This window comes from Trachypithecus francoisi, unplaced genomic scaffold (assembly GCF_009764315.1).
Source record: "Trachypithecus francoisi isolate TF-2019V2 unplaced genomic scaffold, Tfra_2.0 Lachesis_group0, whole genome shotgun sequence".
Lineage (NCBI taxonomy): Eukaryota > Metazoa > Chordata > Mammalia > Primates > Cercopithecidae > Trachypithecus > Trachypithecus francoisi.
Window position 1 is genome coordinate 94,376,295 of NW_022681453.1, and position 25,916 is coordinate 94,402,210.

Sequence of the window (25,916 nt, forward strand, 5' to 3'; positions counted from 1 at the left end):
TAGGTTGGCCATAGAGAAATTTGCATGATATTCAAGAGCAACAAGCATTATAATTTTAGCTCAGAGTAAGGCACAAAGAGCTGTTTCCATTTATGAATTAGTTACCTCCTCATCCACCTAGCTTGTATCCTTTACCTTGCCCCAAGCCAATACCCCCTATTTTAGCTTTCTGTTAAGGTAGTTTTGGAATCAAATCATATTCTGACATTCTACTAGGGAAAAAACAAGTCACCTGGTATATAGACTGAATGTTTATTTTCCTCTCCAAATATTGAAATCCTAAGCCCCTTACATGACGGTATCAGGAGATGAGGCCTTTGGAGGTAATTATATTACGGGGGTGGAGCCGTCATGAATGTGATTAAGTGCCCCTGTAAAAGAGATCCCAGAGAACTCTTTGCTGTTTGCCATGTAAGGTTACAATGAGTAGGCAGCCATCTACAAGCCAAGAAGTAGTCCTTCACCAGACACGTGATCTGTTGGTGACTTGATCTTGGAGTGAAATTAATGCAGAGCTCAAACACCAGCTACAAACATGTTTCAGTTGCAAACACCTTCACAGTGCTCTTTTTATAAAACATAGAATAAGAGAAAATGCAAGATTAGCTTGATGAGAACAATTTGAATATTACTTAATATATGACATGAAAATAATTTAACATAAATTTTACTATGGATATTGTATTTTATTTTGGATTTTATTATGGATATTATTATGGATAACTTGGATGTCCATAATATGGATATTTATGAGTAGCCCCTTTTGTTGTTGTTTCTTTTTAATACAGAGTTGGAGTCTTACTATGTTGGCCAGGATGGTCTTGAACTCCTGGGCTCATGTGATCCTCCCACCTCAGCCTCACAAAGTTCTGGAATTACAGGCGTGAGGCACAACACCCAGCCCTAATAACTCCTTTTGGAGTTTTGGCCAGTCTTTTGTCTGGGATTATTTCTGCATGGAGAGAGGCAGAAATTCCAGCCATGTCAGTATGAAAAACACATAACCAAGTGGATGTTGGAAGGCTGAGAGTATCAGCATTACGTGGAAAAGTAAGAAACTATTTGTGCCTCTTTGCTTGAACTTTGGAAGTGGTGGTGGGCGTTGGAGGGAGTGGAGATACTTCTGATGAAGCATTTCCCTTGGATTTGGATTCCTGATAGCTACTTCAGTTATAAAAATAAATAAATAAAATAGGATCACATAGTTTGTATAAATCACCTACTTGAAACAAATAATGTAAAAAATATTGTTAAAGTTGAGAGGAAGTAAAGAAAAGGAACCCACTGTTGGAAAGAACAGGTGTAGAATCAAAAGAAATTCAGGTCCTAGTCCTTTACAGCTTTTCTGAGTCTTTTTGTCATCCTCTGTGAAATAAAAGAATCAACCGGTATTCTGTAATATATCTTAATTCCATAATAATTCTGAAAGTCGATAGATGACTTTAAATAAATATTAGAGATTATTTATTTATTTATTTATTTATTTATTTTTTGAGACAGAGTTTTGCTCTCGTTGCCCAGGCTGGAGTACAATGGCAAAATCTCGTCTCACCGCAACCTCTACCTCCTGAGTTCAAGCTATTCTCCTGCCTCAGCCTCCCGAGTAGCTGGGATTACAAGCATGTGCCACCACATCCAGCTAATTTTGTATTTTTAGTAGAGATGAGGTTTCTCCATGTTGGTCAGGCTGGTCTTGAACTCTTGACCTCAGGTGATACACCTGCCTCGGCCTCCCAAAGTGCTGGGATTACAGGCGTGAGCCACTGCACCCAGCTGAGGTTAATTTTTAAATTAATTTTTAATTAGTTATGCACAAATATGATCACACTGAAAATGCAACATACATCATTTATCTACCTAATTTCGTAACTTATCTGGATGATGCTTACCTTTTTTAATTTAAAGTAACCATAAACCTTGGATTTTCAACAGTAACCTTATTTTAAAATTTCTAATTATGCCTTCCTATTATTCAGTCCTCATACCTCAGCATTAATTGTAAATTTTGGTCACCACATATAGACACATTCTTACCAAGTCTTCATGATCAAAGAAGACAAGGTTTCAAGATAAGAAACATTTGTTTTCATGAAAAGTATATGAAAATCTCTGTTGTCTAATGCCAAAATAAAATAATATATATTAATATAGGAAACCAAGGAATCAGAAAAGTGGCTATTAAATCTAAGTATCAAAAGGCTCCTTACTAATAAATGGCTATGAAAATATATTTCAATTTATCAACACTAGTGATGCGGTATATTTTACTTTCTGTAATGTGTGTGAGAAGTACTACATTGGCTATTTGAAAATGTTACAGGACAAGGTACTCCCTGGTTCACAGCATGCTGATGGCTTTTCTGTTTTGTTTTTTTTTTCCTAAAAGGTTGAATTATTTCCTAAAAATCTACATAATGGGAGTGTTTAGCTCAATGTCAACACATGTTTTTTTGTGAGTTTTATTAAAAGAAGTAAATATTATCAACTTCAAGATTGAAAAAAAAAAAAACAAGCAAGAGAGAGACTGAGTAATTTTCCCAATATCACCAATAAAGAATACTTGATGAGTAATATATCATTTTTTATAAATGTTGACAAAACTGTTTCTAAACAGTTTTGATTATATATTGTAATCAAATGTTATTTCTTAGCTGATGAAAATGGGAATACAAATCCTGCTGAATCCATGCTAATTTTTGCCCATATATAAGTCCTGCAGCTGGCTTTCATAAAAGTTGAAAAAGGAATGGTTTAGAAATAGTCCTGCTGCCAACAGAGTAGCTAAAACTAGATTCATCTTTTCCTGTTTAACAATCTACGCACTTGATTCCCGTATAGTTTATGTTAAAATAGACAAAAGGATGATCAGGAGAGGGAAAAAGAAAATATGACATCCATTGACTTTATGAAATATATCCCAGGGTTTCATATGATACTTTCATAAGCGAATGATAAATGTATACCTTTGTCAAGTTGTTATGGATTATGGTCAAGATCTCTTTGGTCATCTCTTTAAAAGTCAGGTTTCTTTTCAGAGTGAGACGTTGAAGAAATATCTTCTTCTTTAGGGAATTTTAAGAAAGACTAATTTTAGGGACAGTTGTAGTCACATTCTTTTCTGTACCTAAGAAAACGAGCTACACAAATTCCCAAAGTCTCACATAGCCTTGTAGCATAGTGACGCAACAAGACCTGTAATTACACACAGATCAGAAAATTTTGTAATGAATAAAATTAATAGATAATAGTATCTTATAAATCTTATAAAATCTCAGACATAATTATAAAAATTATAAAAGCAAATGGAGAAACAATATCATTCTAACAACAAAGTTGTTATGTCTCTAGAAAAACTAATCAGATAATCATCCAAAATAAGTCAAGAGAAAGAATAATTCTTGTAACTAAAATAAAATCTGTTCTTTGAATTAATTGAATCACTATCTCCCAATCAAATGTTTTGTTGCTAAACTGAAATAGATTTACTTTTTCTAGTATTTGAGGTAAGGATGAAAGAACCAGAAAACACAGGAGGAAAATAACGTATTTAAAAATTAAGACTTTGTGCTTGACCAAAATTTTTTTGATGGCAGCATAAAATCCAGGACCATTTTCACCATTGTTCCATTTTTCTATGTCAAAGCCTTCTGAGGTATAACTTTTTCTTTTTTTTTTTTATTGAAAATGAATACTGACTTTGTGGAATCACTGCTAAGATTGGGACCGATGACTGAAATGAAAAATCCCTGTTTTGAGAGTGAGAAAAAGAATGTTCTCAGAGGTCTGAAATAAATTATTTGCTGGGACTGTGTGTACATGGGTACAATAGTCTTTTCAGCAGCAGACAGAAAGGCTTGCCAGGCTCATAAATCTGAAGGAACAAAAGGGGAACAAATGCCTCAGGAAAACCAGCCCCCAACAAGTCAAAGAATGAATCATCTCTCTTATTTATAACTGAAATGTAATGAATAACAGTAATATCACATGCAAAAAGTGCATACAAACCTGCTGTTAGCTTAGAGAATTAGATTCAACTACAGATATTTTTGTTCATGTATTTTACTGTCTTTGAGACAGAAGTAAAAATTGAAGTGACTCTAGACAAAACTTCTAAAAGCCTTCAAATAGCCCAAGACTTATTGAATCAATGTTTAAAATGTTCATATTCTATAAATGAATAAAATATCTACATCGTAAATGTTGTCTTTGTGCCCTCCAGCCAAAGACTCCAAGAACACCATGCATCAGGCCATCCTCCATTTGTGGCTACACCTATCTCTTTCAAAGGACTTCTAGATTATTGCTTCACAATGCCACAGGGACCTCTGAATAATGTATTTTTATCTCCAATAGGTGCAGTGGTATAGTGCTCATCCAAGTCAGAGGACAGAAAGTCATTTCTTGTGTGACTGTAACTGTCTTTTTGCTCCATCTAAAGGCCCCATCTCTATCTTTTCCAACAGTGGCAGTGTGTAGAAGGCAGCTATGCAATCAACATCGAAAGAGTTCACATTCTGGAATTACAGTGATTTTTTTTTTTTTTTTTTTGCCTAAAGAGTTCCAGATGACATATGGTTGAAAGATGTGCCATTGTGCTTCCCAAATAGTAACTCTTAAATGATCAGAAAATGAAACATCTTTCACACTATCCTGCACGCTGGATAGTTCTTGCATTTGTGGTCATCATCAGTAAAGCAGAATAAGAATCTCTGGGAAAGTCATTGAAAACTGGTAGTCTTGGGCAGCATAATGGATCATGCAATGTCTTGAGCAATGATGCAACCAGCATTAAATAAATGTCATTAGGGACCTGCAGAGGCAAGAAGATATATGTGGTTTAAATACAAAGCAGTTCCAAAAATTCATGGCATTGTGAGTAATAACAACATTGTTATCTTTTTCTCACAGTGGGAAATAAGAAATTAGCCAGAAATGGTATGTTTGATAATAAGAAACCCAGAGAAATTCCTTCACCTGACTAGGAAGACATGGTTAATGGATGCTAAAGAGAACATTTTCATGTATTGGATGATAAATCAAACATAAGTACATGTTCTCAATTAAATTTTCACTGCTAATTCTAAATTTCACTGATTATAACTTGCATGAGTGCATAACCTCTGTAATAACATTTTTGATCAAATTTCTTAAATAGATGAGGGACCTACAAAATGTATTTTCTGGGATCCCCACACACTCCAAGGGTGACTATAGCTAAACCTCATTCACATGGATATACCTAATTAGAAGGGAGAATGGAAAATGTATTTAGCTATAAATCAAGCAAGAATAGGAAATGTGTGAGTGCACAGCTAGCACTCTGCCACTGAGAGTTGGGCAATAAATATGAACGTATTAAGTTATACGATGTATGAGAGTATAAAATGTGTTATGGAGAAAAACAAAGCTGAGAAGAGAGATGGGAATGTCTAATCCTTGTTAGACTCAACATTGGGGAGCAAAATTCTATTCAGCATATTGCTAGTTTTGATCTTGGTTTTGTGCATAGGGACTACATTTTGTTAATTTCCATACAAACTTGTGCCTATAGTAAATTCCTCTCTTCTTTGCTTACCTACATTTATTATTAAAAATTCACATTATTTAACATTTATTCCATTAAGCTCTTCCTTCTCCTCATCGGTCCCCACTCTAGTTTCCCTGAGCATTTTATTTATGCTTTAACTGCACTAGCTTATTCTGCACTGTGTTATAGTGAATATTGTATATTTCTTGAAGGTATACTTCACTTTACATTTTTGAATGTCACACTTACCATTGACTCAATTTTAATAAGTTCTCTATAAATGTTTGTGGAAGTGACTTTTTGGCCTATTCACAAGATTCGGAGCTTAAAAAGGTAGCAAATGCTCAGCTCTTCATAAACAATTATGTCTTAAGAAAACTAATACAACTGAGTTTGGGATGTTTTGTTGATGTATGTCAATTTATTTATGGTGAATTTATTTGACATATTTCCTAATTGTAAGCAACCATAAAAATTAGTCAAGAAAAAAATTATCTTACCCTTAATTTTTCAGAGATTTGTATTTAGAATTACATGGGATAAAAAGAAGATAAACAATAATGAAACAATATAGCAATAATTAAAACAGATCTTTTCTGATCATCAGTACTTAAAGATATATTATCAGCCAAACCCGTTAGTCACTAAATATACGCAGAGCAGTTCTCCGGTGGCCTCGGACTGACGCAGCTCTCTCCACTTTCTTGCCTGTAGTTCTCAAGAATAACTAGGATATGCTCAGAATGCAAGAACTCAGATAGGGAGGAGCTGCCTCAGACAGTTGGGACCTTGTTCCTGTTACTCTTAGGAAACGTTACATCTTGAGTTAGGCAGCAACTGCCTGAGACAGCTTCAGCTTTGCTCCTCTCTCCTCTGAAAGAGGGATATCCTTCAAGGCTTTGTCAGTGAGTCCTGGTGCCCCTAATGTATATAACCCTGGCAGGCTGCCTGTGGGGCTCCCTCAGTTGTGGTGCAAATTGGGCCACATGCAGTGTAGACTCTAAATGCCCCAGGCAGCTTTCTTGAGCTTTGAGGAACTGGTTCGCAAAGAAGTTTATGCTTCTTTTGTCCCTTACTGCCAATGGGTAAATAATAAATCCACTTTGTGCAATGTGTTGTGTATGAGTATGCTCTACATTGTCAGACTCAGACAAGGTGCTAACCAATACACAGTGAATCTGCTTCATAATATCCATTTACATTTAAATAAAAAGCAAATGTTTCCTGTCTAACTACAAATAATCTTGCTGAGAGACTTCTACAAGCACTCAAACCTACTTAAGAAATAGTGATTTCAAATTCCAAAATAATTGCAATTCTTATTAAAATCTTTGGAGATATAGGGATGGTGATGAGAGACCACATTTTGAACAAAGAAGAATGTCAGATAAAACTGGAAAGTTCATTTTCAAATCTTTTTGTTTGGACAAAATACAGCAGCTGTGGCAGAGGCTTGAAGACCAGAGGACTGACAGGAATTCTGATCCTTTCCTTTTTCCTTGTCTTTCTCCATGAGCTCTAAACTGGTGACTGGAAAAGATTATCAGCACATAATCTGTTGCTCCGGATGTTGTGGGATGTGTGCACAACAGCTGACCCAAAAGTTGATGTTTCCCAAGACTGGGCCTCCAGCTTCCAAGCTAGAAGCACACTTCCATACTTAAGTCACTGAGCATTCTTTAGATGTAGCAGTTTGCACTGTATCTGAAGGCACTTAAGAATTTTCTCACAGTAAAATGAACAATTCCTTTAATTCTGGATAAGAGCTTCTTTGAACTTTTTACAGAATATCTGTCCTTCAACACAGGTGACCAAATGCCAGGAATGTTTTGGTTTTTTGGCAATCTTAGATCAACTTTAATAGAAACAGAATCTTTCTTTTGACTATCTTGGGCAGTTACTATATTTTGCACTATTTTAATTATATTATTAATTAATTAACCTTATGAGGTAGGGAGAAGAGCTAAAATATTACCACTCATTTCTTTCTTTGATGGAGACTACAAAATGCATTTTTTTTCTTAATTCATTTTCTCCTTAAACTGTTGACCATATGTAGTCACAATGAGGGCACTGAAGCCAAACTTCTTTATTCCTTGAGAATCATATAATGCTCTATACTCATTAGGATGCTTGACGTTCCAAATAGCAGTCAGGGCTAGGTTTCCATGCTAACCTCTAAGCTCAGCTCCTTCATTGCCTCTGTGTACCATTTGGTTTCTCAGCTTGGTACTGGGTATCTGGCATTTGTTTCTTTCCCTTTATAGCTGTGTGAATTTCATATGCATACCCAGAGACCTATTAGCAACAGACCTATTTTAAAAGAATAATAGCATAAATAAATTCACTCTGAGTTCTTTATACCACACTCAATGTGTGGGCTTAATGTTGATGCAGGAGCAAAATCACAGAAAGGCATCCTTTTTGAATTTTATGTTTATAAAAAAATGAAGCCTGTGGCATAGTGGGGGTGGGGTTGGTAAAGGAGAAGGTTATTTAAGGAGATAGGCCCAGGATGGATTTGGAGATGAGCCTGACCTGCTGGAGTACGGGGTTGAATAAGAGAAGTGGTGTGGCTTTCAGGGCACTGGAGGATGAAAGAGAAGGGCAAGTTTACCCAACAAATGCCTACAGTTGCATGCCAACTGGCAAGGAAATACAATCCTCAAAACTACACTTCTTGGCCTAAGGAAAACAGAACAGAGTCAAAAATTGTTCAGTGTTAGATATTCTCACTTTTGTTAGTGTCAACAAGATCATTATGTTACAATGAGCAAAAATATTTACAATAAGAAATTCCAACAACTTTAGTTATAGGGATTTTAGATGCATATTTGCATATGCATAGAGTAACAAAGTTTAGAATGGTAGCCACAGCCAGGTGGATTGTTTTTAGCAGAACTTTGTTATATCCTTTGACACACAAATATCTTTTTTTGTGTTATTGTTACTCTGAGTTGGGCCTAGAAGTTCGAGTTCGGCATCACTTAATACATCATAAAATTCTGCTCCTCACTACATGGTTTTTACAATAATATTTTGGTGGGAAAGTGTATCTACAAGTGCACTTATGAGAGAGATGGTTAATACAACTGTATCGGTTTCAATCTGGGGCCCTTTCTATCTGAAAACTCCTAAAAAGTAGTGAGTTTGGATGTCATTCACTGTATTTTAATATTTATGTTAATAGTTAAAGTATATTGTTGACTTTGCATGTCCATTTTGTGGTCGGCCTTAATGTAAATCTGTTATTCTTCTGAATATTCTATTAAAAGCATACTTTTGTTTGTATTCTAAACAAAAAGCATTATAACAATTAATTTAGGTTGGTACAAAAGTGATTGTGGTTTCAGACAATGAATGGTAAATAATTATAACTAGGCTCAAACACATCTTTATTAACCAAAATAGGAACAATTACACTCAATATATTTTTGTCAATGAGAAATGTTTCTTTATTCCTGTACTATAAAAATTTATGCTTTGGAACTCCACGAACTCTTGGAAAGCATTTGCTGCATCCTGCTGGTTGTGGAAGCAGTTTCCTTGCAAAAAATTGTTGAAATACTTGAAGAAGTGGTAGTTGGTTGGCAAGAGGTCAGGTGAATATGGCAGATGAGGCAAAACTTCGTAGCCGAATTCATTCAACTTTTGAAGCATTGATTGTGTGACATGTGATCAAGCATTGTCGTGGAAAATAATTGGGCCCTTTCTGTTGACCAATGTCGGCTGAAGGCATTGCAGTTTTTGGTGCATCTCATCAAATTGCTGATCATACCTCTCAGCTGTAATGGTTTCACCAGAATTCAGAAAGCTGTAGTAGATCAAACAGGCAGCAGACCACCAGACAGTGTCTGTGACATTTTTTTGATGTAAGTTTGGCTTTGGGAGGTGTTTTGCAGCTTCTTCTTGGTCCAGCCGCTGAGCTGGTCATCGCCAGTTCTCGTGTAAAATCCTCTTGTCATCACACATCACTGTCTAATAGAGAAACGATTCATTGTTGTTGCACAGAATAGGAGAAGACGACACTTCAAAATGACATTTCTTTTTAATTTTTGCTCAGCTCATGAGGCACCCACTTTTTGAGACTTTTCGTCTCTCCAATTTACTTCAAATGCAAAATGACCCGTAGAATGGTCAACGTTGACTTCCTCAACAACTTCTCATATAGTTGTAAGAGGATCAGCTTTGATGATTGCTCCCAATTGATAGTTGTCAACTTCCAATGGCCAGCCACTACGTTCCCCATGTTCAAGGCTCTAGTCTCCACTGCAAAACTTTCTGAACCATTACTGCTCTGTGCATTCATCAGCAGTTCCTGGGCCAAATGAGTTGTTGAGGTTGCAAGTTATCTCTGCTGCTTTCTGACCCATTTTGAACTTGAAACAGAAAATCGCTGGAATTCACTTTTTGTCTAGCATCATTTCTAGTCTAAAATAAATATAAAATAAAGAGCAAAGTAATGAGCTACTAAAAAAAAAGCAAGAAATGCACATTAAAATGATGTATAATATGACCACATTTATTTAAGAATATATTCCAATAGCAAATGGCAAATTTCAACAATGCAAAAACCAAAATTACTTTTGCACCAACCTACCTAAATTCACACAATTTTGTTGGCTCGATGTCTAGAAAAATGTGTGTATATACGTATATACATGTATATACGTATATACACGCACACATTTATATGTAACTGTGTACACACTTTAGTGTTTTTAATACCAGTTAACATATTCACTTAAAATAATATATATATATAATTTTAAAATTGGTTTCAATAATTTCTCTAATTTCAGTAAACACTGAGACATATCAGATTTTAGAAACTTCAGCATGCTACATGAAGAGAGCACTAAACCAGAATTGGAAAATTCATTTATAGTTTAGTTACTGTAATTTCCAGTTTCATAGTCCAATACAAGTTTCAATTTCCTCTGTTAAATAAATAGAACCATTCCCATCTTGCTGAATTCCTGTGATTTGTATGAGGATTAAAACAGGAAAATTATGTGAGAGCATTTTAGGACAGACTTTACTTTTTAGAGTAGTTTTAGGTCTACTCTAAAAAAACTGAGGGAAAGGTACAGAGATATTTCCCATATTCTCTCTTTCCCTGCACATGCAGTTTGTTTAACCACCAAAATTCCTCACCAGAGTGGTACATTTGTTGAAATAGACAACTCTACATTGATGCATCATTATCACCTGAAGCCCATACTTTACATTCGAGTTCACTCTTCATTGTACATTTTAAAGGGTTTGATAAATGTAATGACATATATCCACCACTATAATACCATACAGAATAGTCTCGTTACCCTAAAAATCCCATGCCCTACCTATTCACCCCTGCTTAGCCCAAACCCTTGGCAACCACTGATCTTTATACTGTCTTCACACTTTTGCTTTTTCCAGAATTTTACATTGTTGGAATCATCTAGTACACAGCCATTCAGATTGGCCTCTTCCACGAAATAATATGCATTTAGTATTCCTCCATGTCTTTTAATGACTTTATAGCTCATTTATTTTAGCTCTGAATAATATTTCATTGTCTGGATGTATCACAGTTTATCTAGCCACTCACCTAGTAAAAAACACCTGGGTTGCTTCCAAGTTTTGACAATTATGAATAAAGCTGCTACAAACATCTGTTTGCAGGATTTTGTGTAGACATAAGATTTTGACTCATTGGGATAAATACTAAGAAGCCTAACTACTTGGTCATACGGTAAGAGTATGTTTAATTCTGTAAGAAAGCACCAACTGTCTTCCAATGTGGCTGTACCATTTTGCATTCCCACCAGCAACGAATGAGAGATCTCGTTGCTCTATATCCTAGCCAGCATGTCAAGTTGTTACTGTTTGGGATCTTGGCCATTCTAATAGGTTTGTAATGGTATCTCATTGCTGTTTTGATTTGCAATTATTTAATGACAAACGTTGTTGCGTATCTTTTCATATGATTATTTGCCATCTATATATCTTCTTTACTGAGGTCTTACACTCAACTTTTGAATTGGGTTTTTCATTTTTTTGTTGTCAAAGTTTAATAGTACTTTTTATATACTGGATAATCTTTTATCAGTTATGTATATAACAAATATTTTCTCTCAGTCTGTGGCTTGTGTTCTAATTTTCTGGACAATGTCTTTCATAGAGTAGAAGATGATAATGAAGTCCAGATTTTCCATTTTTTTCTTTAATAGATTGTGCTTTCAGTGTTGTATTTAAAAAGTCATCACCATACTGACATCATCAAGGTTTTATCCTATGTTATCATCTAAGAGTTTTATAATTTTGTACTTTACATTTAGGTCTGTGATTCAATTTTGAGTTAATTTTGGTGAAGGGTATTGATTTGTTTTTCTTTTTTTCTTTTTTCTTTTTTTTTTTTTGAGGCAGAGTCTCGCTCTGTCGCCGGGACTGGAGTGCAGTGGCCGGATCTCAGCTCACTGCAAGCTCCGCCTCCCGGGTTTACGCCATTCTCCTGCCTCAGCCTCCCGAGTAGCTGGGACTACAGGCGCCCGCCACCTCGCCCGGCTAGTTTTGTTTTTTTGTATTTTTAGTAGAGACGGGGTTTCACCGTGTTAGCCAGGATGGTCTCGACCTCCTGACCTTGTGATCCGCCCGTCTCAGCCTCCCTGATTTGTTTTTCTAAGACCACCAGAGCGGGCACAAAAGAACCAGGGAGTAGGCAAGTGTAGGAGCAAAACTGCAAGTTTATTTTGGTCACCTAAGGTGTGGGGAAGAGGTCTGTCCGCCTCCGGCAAAGAAGGCGGACAGAGTCCCCCAGTGGGGCTCTCCGACGGAGTTCCTGCAGTTCCGACATCCCCACAGGTGTGGAGGACTGAGAAAGGCTGCGTGAGGCGTCAGTCCCCAGCGGCTTTTCTAGGAGTGGGAGGGCAATAGGCGGGGCACGGGCCTGTCGGGGCCGTTCCGCAGGTGCGACCAGGTAAATCTTGGTCTCTTCGGATTGACGTCACCTGGCGCATGCCCAGTTGGTCTGCACCCTCCCTGGGCGCTGGCTGCATTTTCGCGCGCTCGCGAAGGGAAAAGTCGGTGAAGAAGAACCCGGAAGTGCACCATCTTGCCTCCGTTCGTCCAAACAGGTATAAAGTCTATTTCTAGTTTTATTTGTTTTGTATGTGAATACCCAGTTGTTATACTATTTGCTGAAAAACTCCTCACTCAGTTGTATTTCTTTAGGTTTTGTTGTTGTTGTTGTTGTTAAGGATCAGTTGACTATATTTATGTTGATTTAGATCTTGGGTCCCTTTTTCTTTGTTCCATTGATCTATTTGTCTATTGACCATTGAGGTTTAAAGTGACTATCTAAATAACTGGATTGATATCTACGATTTTGTCTTTCACGTTTTTGTCTTTTGTGGTTTTAATTGAGCATTTTATAGCATTTTATTTCCTGTTTCTTAGCGTATGAGTTGTAGTTTTATTTATTTTTTACGATTTTTAGATGGTTACCTTATAGTTTGTAATATATATTTACAATTAAACCAATTACACTTTCAGCTCCACTTTCTAACAACATTATACCATATTCTGGGTAGTGTGAGTACTATGTAATAAAAATTATTTCTAATTCCTTCCTCTGAATGTTTCCTTTATCATTACTATTATGCATTATACATATATATGCATACATAAGCACGTATTATATATACACATAGATTTGCATACATACATATGAATATACTTTGGCTATTATTTTGAACAAATTATCTGTTATATCAACTGAAAATAAGAAAAATAAGTGTTTTTATTTTACTTTCACTTATTTATTTTCCAATGTTCTTCTTTCCTTTATATAGGTTCTCACCTATATGATTTTTTCTTTTTTTGTTATTTTTTTTGAAGAACTTATTTTAAAATTTCTTACAAGGCATTTCTATTGGTAAAAAATTCTCAGCATTTGTTTGTATGAGAATGTCTTCATTTCTCTTTTACTTTTAAAGGATCATTTTATAGGATACAGAATTCCAGGTTGGCAGCATTTTTTGTTTTGTTCTCTCTCTCTCTCTCTCTCTCTCAACTTTTTAAATATTTCACCCCATTCTCTTATTGTTGTAGGAGTTCTGGAGAGAAGTAAAGTGTAATTTTTGTCTTTTCTCCTCTAAGGTTCCCCAAGCCCCCTGAGTTTGCTTAAGACTTTTTATTTATTTTTTATTTTCTTCAGTTTGACTGCAGAAGATACCTAGGTGTAGGATTTTTTTTTAAAATGTATCCTGCCTTGTGTTCTCTGAGCTTTCCATATCTGTGATTTGGTATCTGACATTAGTTTGGAGAAATTCTCAGGCATCATTAATTCAAGTATTATTTTCTTCCTTTCCCCATTATTTTCTCTTATTATCCTCGTTATATATATATATATAACACATTTTGTAAATATTTTGCAGTTCTTGGGTATTCTGTGGGAGTTTTCTTTTTCACTCTTTCTTCTCTTTGATTTTCTAATTTGGAAGTTTTAACTGAAATATTCTCAAGGCCAGATTTCCTTTTTTCTCAGCTGTGTCCAGTCAGTCTACTGATTTGCTCATCAAATGTACTCTCTTTTTTTCCATAGTCCCCTTGGTTTTTACCACTTAAAAAATATTTCTTAGAATTTCTATCTCTCTGTTCATTTTTCCTTACATGCTGTCTACTTTACACAATTCAAGCACATTAATAATAGTTGTTTTAGGTTCTTGGTCTGATAATTTCAACATTGCTGCCATATCTGAGTCTGCTTCTGATGCTTGTTCCATCTCTACAAACTGTGTTGGCTTTTTTGTTTGTTTTGTTTGCCTTTTAGTATGACTTGTAATTTTTTTTTTTAGGTAGAGTCTTGCTATTACTAGGCTGGAGTGAGGTGGCGTGGTCATTGTTCACTGCCGCCTGGAACTCCTGGGTATGAGTGATCCTCCTTTCTCAGCCTGCCTAGTAGCTGGGACTACAAGTGTGCCCCACCACAGCTGTCCTTTTTCTTTTTCGTGTGTGTATGCCTTGTAATTTCGTCTTCATAGCTGAATATTATATACTGAGTAAGAGGATCTGTATTAAATAGGCTTTAGTGATGTGGTGGTAAAGGATAAGGAAAGGGAAAGTATTCTGTGGTTCCATGATTAGATCTTAGTTTTTTAGTGAGCCTTCACCTCCGAGCTGTGTACTTCGCAAGTGTTACTCAATCCTCCCGTCCCGCTTTAGATGGAACACACTGGCTAGAATGGCCTGGAGTCGGATATTTCTCTTCCCCTACATTGATTGGACTCTGAAACAAAAATTCCAGTAGTTTAGATTCTGTTAAAGAAAATTTCTTGAAGACAGGCCTCATTAAGAAAAATAGAATGCTCTGGAAAATTTCAAAATGATTCTCTTTCCCCACTCTCTATTGGAAACGTAAAGAAATTTCTCTATAATATTTACTGTGAGAATCTGGTGAAGCTTCTGGAGGTAAAACTCACAAAAGTAGGGGGCCCCTCTGATTCGATTGTCCGGGCATATTTGCTTCTCAGAATTGTCCACAATGAACCTTCAGCGATTTGTCAATTCCAGTTCAGGTTTTCCTGCTCCAGTACTGGTTCTCACAAAGATTTCATTTGGTGGATTTTTTCTCCAATAAGTTGTGATTCTCTGCATTTTCCATTTTGAGGCAGTTGTTTTTCCTGTGACTTCACTTCTCTAGTTCAGAGAAGCTGTTGAATTTTTAGTTGTTTAGTTTTTCACTTGTTAGGACAGAGTAGTGACTTCCCAGCTTCTTACATGCTGAACAGAAAACCACCGTGAAAGCATTTTTAATGTGTGAATGCTGTGTACCTGAGAGCTATTATCATTTAGCTTATTAAGGAAAACGTTTTTTCTCTGTGTTCACTCTCTTTCACTACTCGAAAAGGTTCAGTTTTAGGGAAGCTTTTGTGATTATTGAGGCCACTATTAAATTCAGTCAATATTGTTCTCTGTCTCATATACCTTGCAAAATCTCTATGTATAAAAACACACCAAGGTCAAAATATGAAAAAGAAAATGGAAATTTTGTCCCTTTCCTTAGTTCCATAAAATTGAAACAAGATGAACATTGTATTAGGGTGTTCAGAATAATCCTTAATACTTTTTTATCAACAAGTATTTATACTTTTTAGTCAATGAAAATTAGAGTCAGAGTTAGAAAATTAGAATCAGAAAATTATTTTCTTAGATTCTCCCTTTCTCAGCTACCCCATGGAAAGGAAACAGCAAAACATCCTTCCCCATAGATAAGCATTGATCTTTAAAATAAGAGCAATGATTAAAAAGAATTTGTTTGTTTTTCTCACATGCTTCATGCCATTCACTAAATTACATATTTGATAACCATAAAATGTTGTCTTCACAGTTTACACTGATTTGCTAAATCATAAAATCTCTATTGCAAAAACTTAATTTTTTTCTTATGTAACAATGCAGAGATTTTTTATGACACAAAATAACTCCCTTTTGACTATTTGTGTTTTTTCTTTGAAATATTTTTGTAGCCTTCTGTTGGAAGTATGCTGAAGAAAAATCTAGGTTATAGGTTTAGATTTTGAGGTTGACAGTGACATCTTTGAAAATAGTTTACAAAACTATTGGTCGTGATTTCTTCCTTAGCTATAAAACCATTCCAGGACAAAAGCCAGATAAATCAGGGACCCACAGGGAGAAAATCAATAGTAATGACATTAGAGAAAGTACTTTTGGGAAGCAACATAAAAACAATAAGCACTGATTAATTGGAAAATTTTCTACAAATAGGCTTTTAAGGACAGTAAGTCCTTCCTGACAATTTCTGTGTTACATCAGCTTTGTAATAATATGTGAGACTATCACCATTATTCTCTCTCTCTCTTCACACACACACACACACACACACACACATAAATTGTGTATATACAGATTTCTGTCTACACCACCTTTGTACCCCTTAGAGAAAACCACCGGCTGTCTTAATAAAACCAAACCTAAAGCCTCTAAGTTTGACTAGTCATGCCGGGACAGAGCTCTATATCTAACATACCAGCACTGTCCAGTTGAATGTTTTGTGATGATGGAAATATGAGATATCTAAGTTGTTCTCTACTATAGTCACTAACTCCACATGCCTACTGAGTATGCGGAATGTGACCAGAATGATTAAGTAATACAATTTCAAATTTTGTTTAATTACATTCATTTAAATTAAAATTTATGAAGCCACATGTGATGAGTAGCCACTATATTGTCAGAATAAAATTTAGACTCTAGACTTCTGTTCCTTATGATTTCCCCAGGAAAGAGTTCCTGCCTTATTGCTGTATTACAGTGGTACTTTAACACTGGATGCATATAATATTAGTCTGGGGAGCGTTAAAAATATCAACTTTTGGCAAGAACAAACCAGCAATCCCAAGAGGATCCACAGACCCTCCGAAGGAAACAAACTGCTCGTTCAGGACCTGGGAGATACCTCAAATACTGTGAGTTCCCCAACTGTGGAAGTGAGGAAGAGAGATCCTCCTTTCCCAAATACACAACTCCACTAGAGAAACTGAAGGGAGAAGTTTCCCACCTTACCTTACCACAATTCAGAGAGCCGAGCGGAATACAGGGGCAGAGGAACCAGCAGGAAAGGCCCTGGGAGCTCACTGGGACCCCAAGCAAGCTATTCCTGCCTGGCACCACAGAGATGCACTGGGAGGGCAGCCAGAGGAGCAGGGAAAACGCCACAAGGAGAAGGAAGTTTCCAGCTGAACTTAGTAGCAATTTGAACCAGGCAAGAAGCTTCCTGGCCAGAACTCCAGGGAGGGCATAAATCCGATGTGCAGACTCCACAGGCAGATCAAGAACTGAGCACTTCTATTTTGCAGATGGGAGGCAGGTAGCTTGGGGCAAGTTCTCAAGCCCCGCTCACCCACTGCCTGGAAACAGACTTGGGGCTGTTAGGGTGGGCATGGTAGGAGTGAGACCAGCCCTTTGATTTGTAAGGGAACAGGGTAAGGCCTGTAACTGTTCACTTTCCTCCATTTCCCTGACAACCTGCATGAATCAGCAGAGGCAGCCATAATCTTCCTAGGTACACAATTCCATTGACCTCGGGGCCTCACCCCATACCCCACAGCAAGACCTGCCCAAGGAGGGTCTGGGCTCGGACATGCCTAGCCCTGCCCCACCTAATGGGCCTTCCATATTCACCCTAGTAGCTGAAAACAGAGGGCATGTAATCTTGAGAGTTTTAGGGCCTTGCCCACCACTAGTTCCTCTCTATACTACCACAGCTGATGTTCTCTGGCAGGAGGCCAAACAGCACAAAAATAGAGCATTAAACCACCAAAGCTAAGAACCTTCACGGAGTCCATTTCACCCCCTGCTGCCTCCACTGGAACAGGTGCTGGTGTCCACAGCTGAGAGACCAATAGACGTTCATATCACTAACTGAAAAAGAATTCAGGAGGTTAGGTATTAAGCTAATCAGGGAGGCACTACAGAAAGGTGAAACCCAGTGCAAGGAAATCCAAAAAGTAACACAAGAAGTGAAGGGAGAAATATTCAAGGAAATAGATAGAATAAATAAAAAAACAATCGAAACTTCAGGATACAATGGATACACTTATAGAAATGCAAAATGGTCTGCAAAGTCTCAGCAATAGAATTGATCAAGTAGAAGAAATAATTCAGAGCTCGAAAACAAGGTCTTCGAATTAACCCAATTCAACAAAGATGAAGAAATATAAACAAAGTCTTCAAGAAGTCTGGGGTTATGTTAAACGACCAAACCTAAGAATAATCGGTGTTCCTGAGGAAGAAGAGAAATCTAAAGTTTGGAAAACATGTTTGGGTAAACAATTGAGGAAAACTTTCCTGACCTTGCTAGAGACCTACCATCCAAATACAAGAAGTACAAAGAACACCTGGGAACTTCATCACAGATAGATCACCGCTTAGGCACATTGTTATCTGGTTATCTAAAGTTAAGATAAGGGAAAGAATCTTAAGAGCTATGTGAAAAAACTACTAGGGTAACCTATAAAGGAAAACTTATCAGATTAACAGCAGATTTCTCAGCAGAAACTCTAAAAACTAGAAAGAATTGGGGCCCTATCTTGAGCCTCCTCAAACTAAAGTATTATTAGCCAGGCATTTTGAATCCAGCAAAACTAAGCATCATATATGAAGGAAAGATAAAGTATTTTTCAGGTAAACAAATACTGAGAGAATTCACCACTACCAAGCCACCACTATAAAAACTACTAAAAGGAGCTCTAAATCTTTAAACAAATCCTGGAAACACGTCAAAACAGAACCACTTTAAAGCATATATTACACAGAGCCTATAAAACAAAAATACAAGTTAAAAAGCAAAAACAAAAAACAAAAAAAACAAGGTACACAGGCAACAAATAACATATGAATGCAATGGTACCTCACATCTCAATACTTACGTTGAATGTAAATGACTTAAATTCTCCACTTAAAAGATATGCAATTGCAGAATGGATAATAAGTCGCCAACCAGCTATCCACTGCCTTCAGGAGACTCATCTAACACATAAGGACTCACATAAATTTAAAGTAAAGGGGTAGAAAAAGGCATTTCATGCAAATGGACAACAAAAGCGAGCAGGGGTAGCTGTTCTTATGTCAGGAAAAAACAGACTTTAAAGCAAGAACAGTTAAAAAAGACAAAGAGGAACATCATATAATGGTAAAAGGGAAATTTTTACCATTTCCTTGTCCAACAGGAAAATATCACAGTCCTAAACATGTATCCACCTAACACTGAAGCTCCCAAATTTATAAAACAGTTACCAATAGGCCTAAGAAATGAGATAGACAGCAACACAACAATAGTAGGAGACTTCAATACTTCACTGACAGCATTGGACAGGTCATCAAGACAGAAAGTCAACCAAGATACAATGGACTTATACTATACTTTGCAACAAATTGACTTAACAGATATATACAGAACGTTGCATCCAATGAAAGCAGAATACACATTCTATTCAACAGAGAATGGAACTTTCTCCAAGATAGATCATATGATAAGCCATAAAGTGAGCCTCAGTAAATTTAAGAAAACTGAAATTATATCAAGCAGTGTCTCAGACCACAGTGGAATAAAAGTGGAAATCAACTCTAAAAAGAACCTTCAAAACCATGTAAATTCATGGAAATTAAACAACCTGCTCCTGATTGAGCATTGAGTCAAGCACAAAATCAAGAGAGAAATTTAAAAATTCTTTGAACTGAATGACAATAATGACACAACTTATCAAGACATCTACAATAAGGCAAAGGCAGTACTAAGAGGAAAGTTCATAATGCCTACATCAAAAAGACTGAAAGAGCACAAAGTGAAATCCTAATCTCACACCTCAAGGTATTAGAGAAACAAATGTGAACCAAACCAAAACCCAGCAGAAGAAAGGAAATAACCAAGATCAGAGCAGAATTAAATGAAACTGCAACAACAAAAATATGTTTAAAAGACTGGAAGAGCACAAACTTAAATTCTAATGTCACACCTCAAGGTACCGGAGAAACAAGTACGATCCAAACCAAAACCCAGCAGAAGAAAGGAAATAACCAAGATCAGAGCTGAAGTAAATGAAATTGCAACAACAACAAAAATACAAAAGATAAATGACACAAAAAGCTTGTTCTTTGAAAAGATAAATAAAATTGATGTAATCCCAGCACTTTGGGAGGCCTAGACGGGTGGATCACGAGGTCATCAGGAGATCGAGACCATCCTGGCTAACATGGTGAAACCCCGTCTCTACTAAAAAAAAAAAAAACAAAAAACTAGCCGGGCGAGGTGGCGGGCGCCTGTAATCCCAGCTACCCGGGAGGCTGAGGCAGGAGAATGGCGTGAACCTGGGAGGCGGAGCTTGCAGTGAGCTGAGATCCGGCCACTGCACTCCAGCCTGGGTGACAGAGCGAGACTCCGTCTCAAAAATAAAAAATAAAAATAAAAAATAAAAATAAATAAATAAATAAAATTGATAGATCATTAACAAGATTAACTGAGAAGAGAGAAAATCCAAATAACCTCATTAAGAAATGAAACAGGAGATATTACAACTGACATCACTGAAATACAAAAGATCATTCAAGGTCACCATGAACACCTTTATTCTTATAAACTAGAAAATGTAGAATAGATTAATAAATTTCTGGAAATATACAACCCTCCTAGCTTAAATCAGGAAGAATTAGACACCCTGAACAGACCAATAACAAGCAGTGAGATTGAAATGGTAGTTAAAAAATTACCAACAACAAAAAAGTCCGGGACTAGTCGGATTCACAGCAGAATTCTACCAGACATTCAAAGAATTGGTACTAATCCTTTTGACACTATTCCAGAAGATAGAGAAAGAGGGAACCCTCCCTAATTCATTCTATGAAGCCAGCATCACCCTAATACCAAAACCAGGAAAGGACATAACCAAAAAAGAAACTACAGACCAATATCCTTGATGAACATAGATGCTAAAATCCTTAATAAAATACTATCTAACTGAATCCAATGACATCAAAAAGTTCATCCACTATGATCAAGTGGGTTTCAAACCAGGGATGGAGGGATGGTTTACCATACACATGTCAATAAATGTGATACACCACATAAACAGAATCAAACAAAATCAAAAACAAAAAATCACATATCATCCCAATAAATGCAGAAAAAGCATTCCAGAAAATCCAGCATTGCTTTATTATTAAAACTCTTAGCAAAATCACCATACAAGGGACATACCTCAACACAACAAGACAAGGATGACCACTCTCATTTCCCACTCCCTTATGAAGAGATATTTAAGCTTCAATCATCTGGCCCTTCTTTGAGTTTTGTACTTTGTATGACAACTGTGAGCTTAAATTTTTAAGCTTTTTCTTCTGTTAATCTGCCTAGTGTTGGTTTGGTTTTTGGACTGAAATTATTGAACCTTCACAGGGGGAACTGAAACTTCCAAACACATCTACCTTAGTTGGTATTCTCAAAATGTATTCAGTGGAACTTTAGATCAATAGGATGCTAGTAGAAGTTTTGTAATCAAGTTAGTCTAGAGAATTCGGGGGTAAGTGAAATAAATTTCTTTATTGGAGGATTTCTCAGAGAGTTTAAATGTCAATGTATTGAGAATATCTAGGCAGGATAAGTTGTATCATAGTTGTTTTCCTCACAATTTATCTGGCCATGATTTACTGAGGCACATTCTTCTAAAATAGTGCATTGCCAGTTATACTTTAAATAACAAAGATGTTGATAATGCAGCTTATGAGGGGAAGAAATTATCTTGCTGTCAACCTGGGAAGACAAGAATTTGATCTTACTAAGGGAAGCAGTAAGGTTCCTCATTATATTTGTCCTAGTTTATTTTTAGCTGACTCCCTGAGTAGACATTGTTTAATATTCAGATTTCTGGTTTCAAGTGAGAGCTACTGAATCAGTGTTCTAACTAATATTACTTCTTTCATTTTTAAACATGATGAAGGATATGAAATTTTACCCTGTATGTAAGCTAACAAGTAAGCCTATCACAGTGTCATAGATGTTACTAAAAATTTGTGAGTCAGAAACAGAGGATTATTAAGCATAGCACAGAAGGCATCATGAGCTTCATGTTTGTGTCAGTTCCTCTTGACCTCAAGTCGCATGGGTGCCAGGCAGAAAGTCTCAGTGGATGCTGCATGCACAGCGGGTTTGTGGTACAGTCAAGGGGCCCTGAGCTTAGGTAGCCCCCTATTTTTGAAGGGTTGTTGATAAACCTGCCCAACCTTTGCCCTGTAGAGAGACATTATCTTTATTACCTAGTCTGAAAATAAATCTGTCCTCTGCCTTGAAAGAAGATGATTTTTTTTTTTCCCAAGGCTGTTTGTGATACCAATACCCTTGAATAGATAGTCTGGAGCAAAAATTATCAATGTCTCTACACAAGATGTGCAGAAATACAGAAGATATTTTGTTCCCCAACATCATTTACTAGTTGCTTTGTTCTCTAAGTTTCAATGGAAATCACAATTGAAATAAAAATTATATCTACCTTAAAGCATTTCTTAGTGTATTAAATAAAGCATTACAGGGATAAAAAATAAACCTGTTTGGCAAAAAATAAATAAATTTCTGTATAATTTTATAGAAATGCTAAGCTCTCAGTTCTCATTTTACTCAATGGTTTTAATATTTGTCATCAAAAGTAAACTGTCATATTTCTCTTGTATAAAATCTCCATTAATTCAGAAATCTTCCTCTCTGCCCCTTTTTATCCTTATTCTATCCCAGATATGATTCAAGACCCTAAGATCTTACATGTAGCTCTGGCATCAGAAAGATGTGTCTGGCCCAGAGTTTCCAATACTCACTCACTGTGGGCCTTACTAATATGTAAAATCTCCACTTATTCTTGTACCCAAACCTACTGTGCACAGATCCACGATGAGGCACTGGCATGTCCTTTCTAAACATAACATGCATGAAAGTCACTCTTCCATCTTCCTTTTCCAGAATATGAAGTATGCACTTTCATCCTTTTGTTGTTGTTGTTGTTGTTGTTGTTTTTGATTAGATACAATCACAAACCCAATTCCATCTTTGGCCAAACTGCCCAGCTCCCTTAATCAATCACTACTGCACAGGCCCTCAGGTATGATACACCTGGAGATTCTTTGCAAGACTTAGAATCCCTCCCTGCTACAGCCTTTCAGTGAACCAAATATTCCATCTACCCTCATATTTTCTCATCTTACTTATTTTGAGCTTTTTTATCTGATAGCTTCCTGAGTCCTGACTATAAGCCCAGACACCGACCAGAGCATTAAGTGTTATATCTCTTCTTGAAAGACTAGATTAAACATTTATTATGTTTCTGTAATCCTTTTTTCTCTCACAACATATTGGATAATATTTACACGAAAAAGTAGAAAAAAATTTTCTTGTGACATTTCATGTTCTTCAATTATCATTATTATTTTTCATCTTTTGAGTACTTTCAATTTAGTTCTTGATACTAAAAGTGAATATTTTATAAATAAAGACAAGGAAAAAGCTTTCTTTCTGAAACACCTTATTCGCCTTACTCAAAGCATGTTCAAAAACATTTATTGGAACTGAAACCCAAAGTTTTTACATAAAATTGTTTCATTATCCTATCTGTAAGAGAGTGTAGTAGCTACCTAATGAGACCTGAAAGGAACTGGTCATAAAAAAGGTCATCAGTAATGTATCTGAAGTATTATTTCAAAATATTTTTTTGTTACAATGTAAAGGATCTCAAGATTGGGAGATTATCCCAAATTATCTCAGTGGACTCAATGTAATGACAAAGTCCTGATAAGGGAAAGGCAGGAGGATCAGTGCCACAAAGGATAATGTAAGTGCAGAAGCAGAGAGAGATTGGAAGACACTCTGCTGCTGACTTTGGAAATGCCAGGCGAGGTGGCGGGCACCTGTAGTCCCAGCTACTCGGGAGGCTGAGGCAGGAGAATGGCGTGAACCCGGGAGGCGGAGCTTGCAGTGAGCTGAGATCCGGCCACTGCACTCCAGCCTGGGCAACAGAGCGAGACTCCGTCTCAAAAAAAAAAAAAAAAAAAAAGAAAATGCAAGATGGAGCCATGAACCAACGAATCCGCACGGCCCCTGGAAATGAAGAAAGGCAGGGAAATGGATTCTCCCCTGGAGTTTCTAGAAGGCATACAGCCCTGCTGACACTTTGATTTCAGGACTTCTCACCTTTAGAACTGTAAGATAATCAACTGATGTTACTTTAAGCTGCAAAGTTTGTGGTAATTTGTTACTGCAGAAATAGAAAACTAATACAATATTTACTTTATAAGCCTCTGGCTGGAGATACATTGCCATGGTAGCTGGGCTTTGAAATTGAAAAGAAAAAAGTTCTCCAACTCCATCTCCTTTTATAAATCTCATGTTCTATATTTTGTAGAAAGAAAGATAAGAAAGAAACTAATAATTCAGATATTTTGTCTTAAACCTCTGTTGTGACAGAGAGGAAGATGGGTCACTCAGATAGGACTTGATATAGAATGGTAATGGATGTCCCTTGGCACAGGTGGCAGTTCAGCTGTTCAGACATTCACTGGTTGTGTGCTGGGGTGGCCTAACGGATCTGATGGAGGAGGTGAGGACTACACTTGTCAGTGTCAGGTGTTTGAAATATACAAAGCAAAAAATAGATACAAGGGCAAAGAAATTAGATGTCGTCACTCTCCACCTTACAAGTGGATAATATAGAGATTACAGCAATTAAGAATTAGAAACTTAGTGTGAGAATCTGAGTCTCTGGAAACACAAAGAAGGATCATCTCATGTAGTAGCAGGTAAGCAGGAAAAAAATGGAAAATCAGCAAAAGATTTAATAGTCAGAGGAGCTGAACTTCAAAGATCATTAAATGTCCAACTGAGGCAGGTCTGTCAGGCCAAACTCAAGGTCCTAGTTGGGAAAGCCTGATACCTGAACACATGATTTGGGGATATATGTGTATATGTTTCAGAAGATCTTGATGCCTCACATTTGTCTGAACCACTTGATCTTAAAGATGTATTCCATGTTTTCCAACTCTCATTAAGAATTAATAGTCCCCCAAAGAAGAAAATACAGAGAGCTTTCCTCACAAGGCTATGGTAACTACTATCAGGACATGTTTCCACCTTCTCTCCAGGCCTGCTGCATAATCTAGTCATGCCATATTAAGACTAACTGGAGAGCAAAGAGATTATCTCCAAAATAATTACTGGAAAAAGGAAGTAATTATCACTAGGAACAGTGAGACAAGAATCTTAGGGTACTTGACCAAAAAAAAAAAAACAACCCAAAGCCTAGTTAAAGGACAGTATATAGGCATAGTACACTATTTCAGTATACAGGATTTAACATCCTGGCAAGGTCCCCAGAGAATGGTACAAGCTTGCTGTTAGGACTGGCCCTAGAAAATTAAACTAGTTTGAATGAGATTAAACTCAAACGATAGTTTGGAATAGCCCATGATGAGTGAGATTAACATGACCAAATTACCTAACTAGTCAGTAGAGGGATTAAACACTAAAGAAAGTGAGAATACTGGAATGTCTCGCCATAAATCTCCAGGGAACGTAATTTAAGTAAAGGACAAGTGTAAGGGGCCCCATGACAGAAGTTTATACTTACCACCATGATGGAAGCCTGATTGACAGGGCAATAGGAATATGTGACATAAGTATAGCTAAGGCATCACCTCGGAATTAATCCTGTGTGAATTAGGTGAACAATTATAAATTAATGAACAAGTGCAGCAACTCTGATCTGAAATAGTTATGGTTACCAAGCACTCAGAATCTTAAGGAATGAAGGTGTGGTTCATACCATGATGTAAGTCGTCAAGATTAGCAGATGTG

The 25,916-nt window shown here is 36.7% G+C and overlaps 1 long non-coding RNA gene across 1 annotated transcript; it reads right to left on the minus strand.

Annotated features, from left to right (window-relative positions):
• Positions 1–3,665: 3,665 nt before the first annotated feature.
• LOC117083629 lies at positions 3,666–21,425 on the minus strand. The gene is made up of 2 exons (XR_004437146.1): positions 21,285–21,425; positions 3,666–9,958 (listed from the first exon to the last, which is right to left on the minus strand). It is a non-coding gene; the product is annotated as an uncharacterized LOC117083629 (long non-coding RNA).
• Positions 21,426–25,916: the final 4,491 nt, after the last annotated feature.